Genomic DNA, 9719 nt, shown 5'->3' with positions numbered 1-9719 from the left:
AAAACCACAGTCACTGGAAACACCTTCATCACCAAGAATCAAAAAAGTCCAAATACAAAGCCATGCTCATCGTGTTCAATGACATGAAGCAGGTCATTTTTAGCAGAATGGGTTGCAGAAGGCACAACTGTGACCCAACATTATTATAAGAAAGACAAAGCTGAGGGAAAGAGTCAGGAAAGGACCGGCAGAAACCATAGCCCTTAATAGAGAGTTAACTTATCTTGACTTGATGTGACGTGATTCTGGTGTTGGAAATAAGTCTGAAAATCAAAACCTCCTTAATCTCCAGTCCACTCTCATTTGAGATAAAACCCTACCCTTAAACTTACCAGTTTTTGCATGTTGATTATTGTCAAGATTTTACCTTCATGAAAACACAAAAAGGAAGTGAGAAAGATTTACTCATTAAGTTTTGACAGTTTTCACCAGAACAGGCCCCCCTCTGCCCCATTAAAATAAAGTCCCCTACCTCCTATTTTGCTAGGAACTGTGAACGTTTTGATTTCTCATCACTTCCAGTCTTAGTGACAATGGACTAATAGAGGTGTTTCTCTCTCCACACGGCAAAAAGTAACAAAAACCTGAGGAGCTTAATTCTTGCTTACACTCTCCTTACTATTGAATAGATATAAACATTTAGGGCTTCTTTAGACAAATGTTTAAAATTGATTTTATATAAGGTGTTTGCAAAGTTCAAATGAAAGTCAATGGAAGCTTTTCAAAGTCAATAAAAATACAACCAACTCATGTACCAGTATTTTTTGTTTTAATTTTTCATAAACGTTATTTGTTTTTGTGCTGTGTGCGAGTGCACCAATTACAAAGTCTCGTCATTTGCATCATACAACAATGTTGGAGTACTAGAATGTTCAAAAGGAGTACATTGAGCATGAAAATCTTCCATTGTGACAAACTTTACAGTGTGCAGTTATACTAATGTATTTTCATAGTCTCTTGTTTTAGGATAGAAGAAACTTCTTCCTTCAAAACACCCTTCCCACAATTCATTGTTCAATGGTGCCCTGGAAACAGTAATAAATGCTAACAAACACTCCACGGAGTTCATTTAGCATCCATCTGAAGAGAGACTCACCCTAACACATTGGCTCTGCTGACAGCCCAAGACTAGAAGAGTCATTTGACACCTTATCATAGAGATGCAAGGCCTGATTTAATAAAGCTCCCCAAGGCTCTGGAAGATTTATTTTCATCAGTGAAGTGGGGTGATCCAGCAAACCTGCAAATAATTTTTTAATAGTCATTTTGCTATTTGTTAGCAAATGTTTTTAATCCTGGACCAAATCCATTTCAGGTTTGCTGGATCACCCAGGTTCACTGATGGAAGTGTATCCTCCCCAGCCTTGGACAGCTTTAATAATTCAGACCCACAGACTCACATACTTAACCTTTTAAAAACTTTACTTGCCCTCTTCCTACCAAAAATTGCAGGCCATCCCGGAGCAAAACCACCTGGACTTTCTATTGAAAACCAGCAAGGAAAGTATCTGATCTGCTGCTTGTTCAATGTAAAAGAAGAAATTCATCTGCAATGCAATTTCACAAACAGATGTCTGTGTAACTTCAATAAATTATAACAGTACAACTTTCTCCCTTTTAAGTTTGCTGTGGGAGGAAATAAGTAATTAAACACTCCACAAATAAACTTTAATAAGAGCAATTTTCACAAGCCACAGAAACATGTTTTATTACATTTGCTCCTAATATTGAATATATCACACAACCTCCTATAAGACTAGTAATATCTCCAACGTGAAGTTCACGCATATTCTTATTTTGTTTCCTTGTGGCTTGTGAATCTGAGATCTGACTGTGGAATTGCAGGGTTGGGACCTCATCGCTCCCCGGTGAAATGAATAAGTGGTCTCAATCCAATTTCCTCTAACAGGTGTCCTCATTAAAATGTGGTTGGCAGTCAATGCTACTGAAATTAAGGATAGGATTCATTTAATAGGGAGGGGGGGAAGTGACTGTCTCGAGGGGCCGCTACTAACAACGCCCGAGAGTTCATGTCTAGGTCATTCGGTCAAGTTGGTGTTTTATCAATAAAGTTGATTACCATTTGAAAGCTGTTTAGTCATCCATATCAAATGAAATGTTTAGAGGGGGGGTCTTCGCGGAGAGCCATGCTCATATGCTGTAACATGGCCCACGTCTTGTTCAGACCGCATTATTTCTTGAAATAATCATCTGATTGAGTTTAGATGACTATCTTCTGAGCTCAGGGTTGTAATATTAAAAAGAAGAAAAATGTGGGGAAAGTTTTGTGCACGCTTTTTTTTGTCGACAGCAGGTCTTTCTGATGCCGGCCACACACATGGAAGAGATCTGTAAAAAGTGAGGTCATTAGGATCTGATTTTTTTTATGATCATTTTTTGCAGGTTGTTTGTGAAAATGTATTTTCTCTATAACTGAAAACTATTAAAATGTTTGCCAAAACCTTTGAAGTGTCAGTTTAGAGATTCCAAGTGTCAAGTAGATTGGGAATGATGGCCAAAGAAATATGGCTTTTTTCCTATTATCTTAACACATTACTTAGTAGTCATACAAGTATATTTATATATTTTTCAGGCAAAATACTTTTATTTTTCACTTTTTTATCTTTATATTTACCTGGTAAGCCCTTCTCTAGGTGGCTGTAGTTGTCACCTCACGTTGCACTCCTTATTTGGATTACAGGTATGTCTACCTGGCCTCATTTCCAGTACATGGAAGGAAAATGACCCTACAAAAGTTTGCTTGGAAGGAAGCTCTTTAAACTTTTAGTTTAAGTCAAAAGAAGTCAGAAGAAGGGACAAGGACTAGTGTTGGTTTCGAATTCGTGTTGTCCTTATATTCGACCTGAATATGGCTGTTTGGATAGACCTGACCCGAAAAAAAACGAGATTCAAAAATTCGGATGAAAAAAAATGTGTTAAAAAAAAAAATAATGTTAAATTAATTTATTGAGTGTTTGTGTTTATTTACCTAATTTTTTTTTTACAGGTTTTCCTACAATGACATGATACATATTACTCTGTAACACACTTTCCAGCACAGTAATATTCTGATACATTTGTTACATTTTTCTTTTGTCCACTGCGAGAAAAATGTAATAAATGTATCATATTACTGTGCGTGTTACAGAGTAAGGGATACTTGCGGAGCATCTTCTCAATGATTGCAGCCGAGACTGCAATCATTGAGAAAAGTGCGCGATCCCCAGGGCACTACAGGGCATTTAAGCTGTAGTGCCCCGGGGAGTTCATCTGCAGGTCAGTTCCCATCATGTGACCGTGGGAACTTTGCAGTCACAGCTGTGAATGTAGGCGAGCCCCGGGCACTAGAGGTTGAATGGGGACAAGTTTCCCCATTCATCACATCTAGTGACCTGTGTTTTTGGATAGAGAAACTATCCAAGAACACATACAATCAGATTGCTCTTGCAGCCCTTAATAGTCCCTAAAAAAAAACCCGAATTCTCCCATCATTGACTTCTATGGTGTTCGAATTTGGCATTCAATCACCCGAACAATATCTCACTATTCGATCGAATAGCTGTTGAATCGAACAGTGAGATATTCGAACAACACTAACAAGGACCATGAATTTCTGATCACTTTTCTGATCAAGTTATGTGCACTTGCTAAAAATGTTCTTACTTTTTAAAATTAGATAATAATGCAACCACCACACCTAAGGACTGGGAAGCTGCAACATATTTAATTTTGGTTCTTCAGCCTAAATTTATTTAAAGCACCATCTGCAGTGTACCTGGAAACCTAAAGTGGACCTATCATCACAGTTTTACTTTATTTTAAAGGGTGGATATATTAGAAAAAATGTGTTTTATTTTTTTACCATTTGAAGGGGAGACCCCTTCCCTTCTTTCCCTACACAGCGGTAAATACTTAATGGGAAACCCAGTGCCTCTTGGGATACCTAAGTCATGTATCACAGTAGGCTTCAGGCTGCTCCTTTTGCACATGCCCAATCTTGGAAATTCTTCTTCAAACATTGGCATTGAGATTGTTATTGTTTATTTTTCATTTTTCAGAAGGCAGATCACCTGATCGCGCACCTATGTACTATGTAGGAAAAGGAACCCAGGAGAAGAGAAAGGAGATTGTGGCACCCAGTGAATTCTCTGCGCCAAGAAGAAGAAGAAATCCAGGATGGCACAAAACAAAATGGAAATAGATTGCAGAGGGATCGAGGGCTTTGTGAACTTAAAGGTTTTATTGTTTAATGAAAATTGTCCTGAATAAGTATGAATTTAGGGTTCTCTGCTACCATTGGTTTAAAGAGAGTAAGAGGGATTTCTAAAGTTTGCAAACTGCAGAGATCCACTGTTAGAAATAAGAAGCAATCAGCAATGCAATGCATAGCTTTTGCTCTGGTCAAAAAGCCAATAATTTAAAAAAGAATGTGTTCCGGTGGGTTGGATCTCTTAGGGAGAGTTGACCATTCTCTGGGAAATATATAAATATATATATATATATATATTGCCATTGTTACATGCTCTTTATGCCAGTGCCCAGCTTCCCATGCCTTATGTCTGACAACATCTTAATAATATTCACTTACCCCAATCCTAAATATAGAATCAGATGATAAGACAAATGCAGAGCAGAAAGGCCAGCTGGAGTTTCATTGCATGGGGCAGGACCACAAAGTAGATAACTCAAAGGTAACATGAACAGCTGGTACCATCTTCCCCCTAAAAGCATTGGTAGGTGTGCAGCTTGGCTGTCTGTTGATTTTGGCAAGCAATGAGAAGGAATTTGGAAATTAATAGAAAAAAAGACTTTATCACCGTATAATAAATAGAGAAGCCAGATATAATGGTATTGTTTTAAAGGAAAAATATGGGAACATTTCCAAAAACCTAAAATATAGTCCCTGTAGACAAGTAAGGCTGCCTGTGATATAGAGCAGGGTGATTAAATGAGCCTATTTTTTATGGTATAAATGTATAATTCACTGTTCTTCATAAGAAACGTGTCACCTTCAGCACACGATAAACTGGAATTACAGTTGGTGCTGGGATAATGTTGCTTCTGTAAATATTCGCACACAAGCTGGGAATTGTGGAGTGGTTCTTTTGAAAGTTTTGGACAGGGCCTACTTCTTCACTGAGTGCCCATGTCACAGATTCCCACAGGTCTAGGTCATCTGTGCCTCTTTCTGGCTCACCTTCCTTGCAGTCCCTTGCTGCCAGCACCATCTCTGCCTCTGGATCCAACTCTATGCACACTTCCTGGTCCAGGTCAGGTGATTTTCTGTCAGCTGCTCCCTTGCCTCAGAAAACCAGGGTAGTCTGAAGATGCATTCCATCTGCTGGCAGGCATCTGAATAACACCTGAGACTATCCCATCACCAGCACTCCCTCTGCTGGTGGGATTGGTGTCTGCAGCTCACATGACCTACACCTATTGCCTTACATACCCTTTTAAAGGAAGTGACCTGGCAACAGGAAGTTGCCTGGACAAAGGAGTTTCATGTGGTTTTAGTCCTAGGTTTTTACTGCTCCAGTTCCTGCATACTGTTCCAGTGTTATCCGTGTATTGACCCCAGCTTGTTTCCTGACGACTCTTGTTTGCTGCCTGTCCTGACCTTTTGCATGTTTCCTGACTACCCTTGTTTTCCGCCTACCCTACATTTTGGTTCCTGCTTGTTAGCAGTCACCTGCCTTGGTGGGAACGGGGCCCGCAACCTAGCAGGAGCTTGCTGCACAACAACCTCACCTCTAGAGGCCCTGGAGAAGACCAAGCTACTGCTTAGACCCTGCACCCTGTGCACATCTCCACCCACTGGGTAGGTGACACAGTGGGTCCACCACTTGGCCCTGTGCAGCCATGACACCCCATTATTGCACCCTCATGCTGCCGCCCCCTCTCTTTTCCAATTACACTTTACTACCTCCTCCCCTACCTTTTTTAGCATTTCTAGGAGAGACCCTTTACTTTATAGTCTATATCAGTGTTTCTCAACAAGGGTTTCTCCAGTGGTTGGTAGGGGTTACTTGAGCAATGAGCAGTTTTTGATTCTCAGATTAATTACTATTGACACCAATGATCTTTTTGGCTATCTGTAAGTGTGGCATTCTTCCCATTGGCCAGCGATGTAAGAGGAATTCTTCCCACTTACTACCACACTAATGTACTATGAGCTGTAGATATAGTAATTATAGCAGGGGCTCACTGAAGGCCTGAAACCTATTTCATGGGTTCCCTCGTGTTAAAAAGGTCAGGAATCACTGACCTGTACCCTCTGATCCACTTTATTGCCCTTCCCACCCACTTTTCTATCTTCTTGCTTCTTGTCCCACTTCCAGCCCTATAGTAAACCAACAATTAAAACGATACTAAACTCTGAAGATACTTACCATTCCATCACAGGCAGCTCCATCTTCTCCCTTCTTTTTTTCCATGTCTTGATCTTTGGCCACCTTGATAAGTCAGGACAGCATGGCATTTATTCAGTCCTAGCACTCCCAAGAGAACCCAGAATTGAAAGGTGTGCCAGGTAGGTAAGAATACATAATACATTGCCTGACCCTTTCTGCAATGAAGACCTGCCTGGTGCCAAATTTCTAAAAAGTGTAATGTGTAGGTAAAAAAATGGATCCAGTACATATGGTCATATGACCTTAGACAACATTACCACATCCAAGCATTGCCCCACAAGTTCGCAGATAGCCCCCTCTCTAGCAGGGACCCAGTGCAAAAATTGGTTCAAAAAAGAACTCCTATTCCTGTTGCATTGAGTTTATGTAGGGTTTACGTTTCCACTTCTTTGCTGTTCTTATTTTTAGTATTCTATTTAACAGAGGATTTAATGTTTCTTCCAGCAGCCATTCATATGTTAAGGAATTGATTATCATCTCTGCTGATAGTACATATAGAGTTAAATATTAGCAATCTCCCAAAATGGGAAAAGTTCACAATTGCCAAACTTGTAAGAAAGTACAGGTAGGGTGAACATAAGGGGTGGGGATGCTCTTTGCAAAGACCTGCATGAACAAGTTAACAGCACCAATATTATATTGATCAATATGATGTGCAAAGGAATGCAAACTTGGAATGGTTTTCTTCAAAATCATTTGCTATTGTTGGCAAATGTTTTCAATCTTGGACTAGATCCATTCAAGGATCAACTAGGTCACCCATGTTCATCAATGATAGTCTACCTTCTTCAATCTTGGAGAACTTTAATAAATCAGGCCCAATGTAACAATTATGTAATAATGGTACATTGTATCTCTAAGGCACCTTCTGTACAGGATTTACAAACAATGATCAGATATTCATATTGACAACAAGGGTTCTAGGTATTGCTGCTGTTGTACTTTGCATGGAGTCCAAGTTGTCATTTAGAGAACTGCTCGCTGATGCATCAAGAGGACACCCAAAGCACACCCAAAGTCAACAACGGGTTAAAGTAACAAAGCCTGTACTTAGAGAAACACAAAGGATTGCTTTGCTGACCACTTTTAAAAGATGATGTGGTTTGGCTGTCTTCAACACTTTCTTAGTCACTGATCCAGAACAAATATGTAGCCAGTAAAAGTAAAGCAAAGTCAGGCTTTTGCATCTTCATATTCACTCCATGACAATAGTTTGGAAAACATTGAAACCACTAACTGTATGACAGCCAGGTGACTAGCATTGTTAGAGGAGGTCAAGAAGCGGCCCAACATATTTCTTACAGGATAGCTTTATTTAAAGGGTTACTTCGGCTTTGCTGATGCAGAAACAATTCCCTCCAATTGAAAGCAAAAACATACTAAATGGCAGTCACCACAACATGGTTATGTTATATATATAAAATATGTATAGAAAAGAAAGGGCCTAAATCCTCAGTTTTGTCTGTGTCCCATTAGGGAGATTTATATTCACTCCTTGATTTGTAGACACAACAGTTAGTAAGAGGAAATCTCCCAAAAATGAGGGAACTGCTGTTCTAGACAGTTTTCAATAGAATGAGTGTATCTGTTAGATGTTTCAGTGGTCAGTAAATAGGCAGTTCCACTGATCTCGCTTGTGAAGAGGGGGGATATAGAGAGTGAGAACCTAAGCATTGACCACAAATATAAGGGGTATATTGAGCACTGGCCACCAATGTGAGAGTGTGCACCCAACTCCAATATGAGGGTCACACTGACCAATAATAAAAGGTTCATATTGAGAACTGACGACCATGGTAGGGGGACATATGGACTGCCAATTAAGCCAGCAGGCACCAACGTAAGTGGGCACACTGATTCAGGCTATCAATGTAAGAGTGCTAAATGACTACCAATGTGGGAGTCATACTGAGAAACCATTGTAATGGGAAATGGGAATACTAGCTTTGTATGGCACACAAAGCACAAAAATAAAGGGGCACACTGGTCACTAACAGAAGTGGGCAAACTAGCACTTGACCAGTGATGTAAAAGAGCACCATCAATTAAAGGGCTGCACTGAGCCTTGAACGAATTTGAAGGGGTACACTGACTACTAATGTGAAAGTACATAAGTAGCAATGGGATGTTGTCCTTCCCCAGATCCCCATAAACATTGGAGATAGGTTGTGGTAATGAGGTCCCTGAGGCCCCTGAGGTCTTCCCCACTTTTTGGGAAAGCAGGGGTCTCATATAAAAGAGCACAAAAACATGCTTCCTGACTACCTCCTTTAGCCAGCCAGGTTCCATGTCTGGAGAACAGTATGGCTTTATTAGTAAGGGAACCCCACACATTTTAAAAATTTTAAAATAAAACTTTAAACAGTAACTGTAGCTTTAAAGTATCCATATATATTATGTGAACCATTCCGGTATCAACTTGTATCAACTATCAGCAAATGTAGCACTTGCAGTCAAATGTCCCCATACTATACAATGCAATTTGTTGCAGATCTAATGGTCGGTGCTCCGGATCTCAATACTGTATTTTAGGTCTGAACAAAAATTTCGGGCATGTGTGATTTTTTTATGATTCTTTATTCATTTATTCCGTAACCTTAAAAGTTAACCTTTAGGCAGTTTGCATAAATATACATTTTATTATTAAAAGTCCATATCTCTATTATGGCACACTCCACCCAAAAAACCACCACTTACCCTGTTAGGTTTAATCTCCTCCTGTCCTTCTCAGCTTGGCAGCACACAAGGAAACAGTAAGAAGAATATTAAAACCATTTGTAAACTCCTCTTTGAAATGGAGCATTATTCATGGACCTCAAGATTGTTTTTGAAACTGAACTCCATCTGACAGTATAGAGAGAGGGGGAAAAGCAAGCTTTCACTGTAATTTGCAACCTGAGAGATAAAATATACAGTAAGGAGACACTTGAAATGGAAATATTTTGGAAAGCAGTCCATCTAAATGACACAACACTAATGATGATTGCAGGAATTTAAAATCTGCTGGAGACGTACAGTCAAAGCACGGGGACATCTGTGGATGGAGCCTCACTTGCCATGACAGCTCACATTGCTGTGATCAGGCTTTTATTTTCATTTGATTCAGTTTTCAATGTTTGCATCCAAGGTTCATACATTTACCCCCATTTTTTTTTTTTTCATTTATACCTTTTTAACATTTTTTTATATTTCCATAGTAATATTGAACAGCTCTTTCAACTACTTGCCTATTTGCAGTTTAGTGCCAGCTTTGGAGCTTCTTCCACCATGTCAATGGTGGACCATGACTGTGCAATGTTTGTTGCCAGG

General features: G+C 39.6%; 1 long non-coding RNA gene across 1 annotated transcript; it reads right to left on the bottom strand.

Moving 5' to 3' along the window:
* Positions 1–1394: 1394 nt before the first annotated feature.
* Positions 1395–5247, bottom strand: LOC140334530 (uncharacterized). Its single transcript, XR_011921580.1, has 3 exons — positions 5198–5247; positions 4589–4754; positions 1395–2349 (listed from the first exon to the last, which is right to left on the bottom strand). It is a non-coding gene; the product is annotated as an uncharacterized lncRNA (long non-coding RNA).
* Positions 5248–9719: the final 4472 nt, after the last annotated feature.

The sequence above is a fragment of the Pyxicephalus adspersus genome, chromosome 7, assembly GCF_032062135.1.
Source record: "Pyxicephalus adspersus chromosome 7, UCB_Pads_2.0, whole genome shotgun sequence".
Lineage (NCBI taxonomy): Eukaryota > Metazoa > Chordata > Amphibia > Anura > Pyxicephalidae > Pyxicephalus > Pyxicephalus adspersus.
This window is presented reverse-complemented; position numbering and strand designations above follow the sequence as displayed.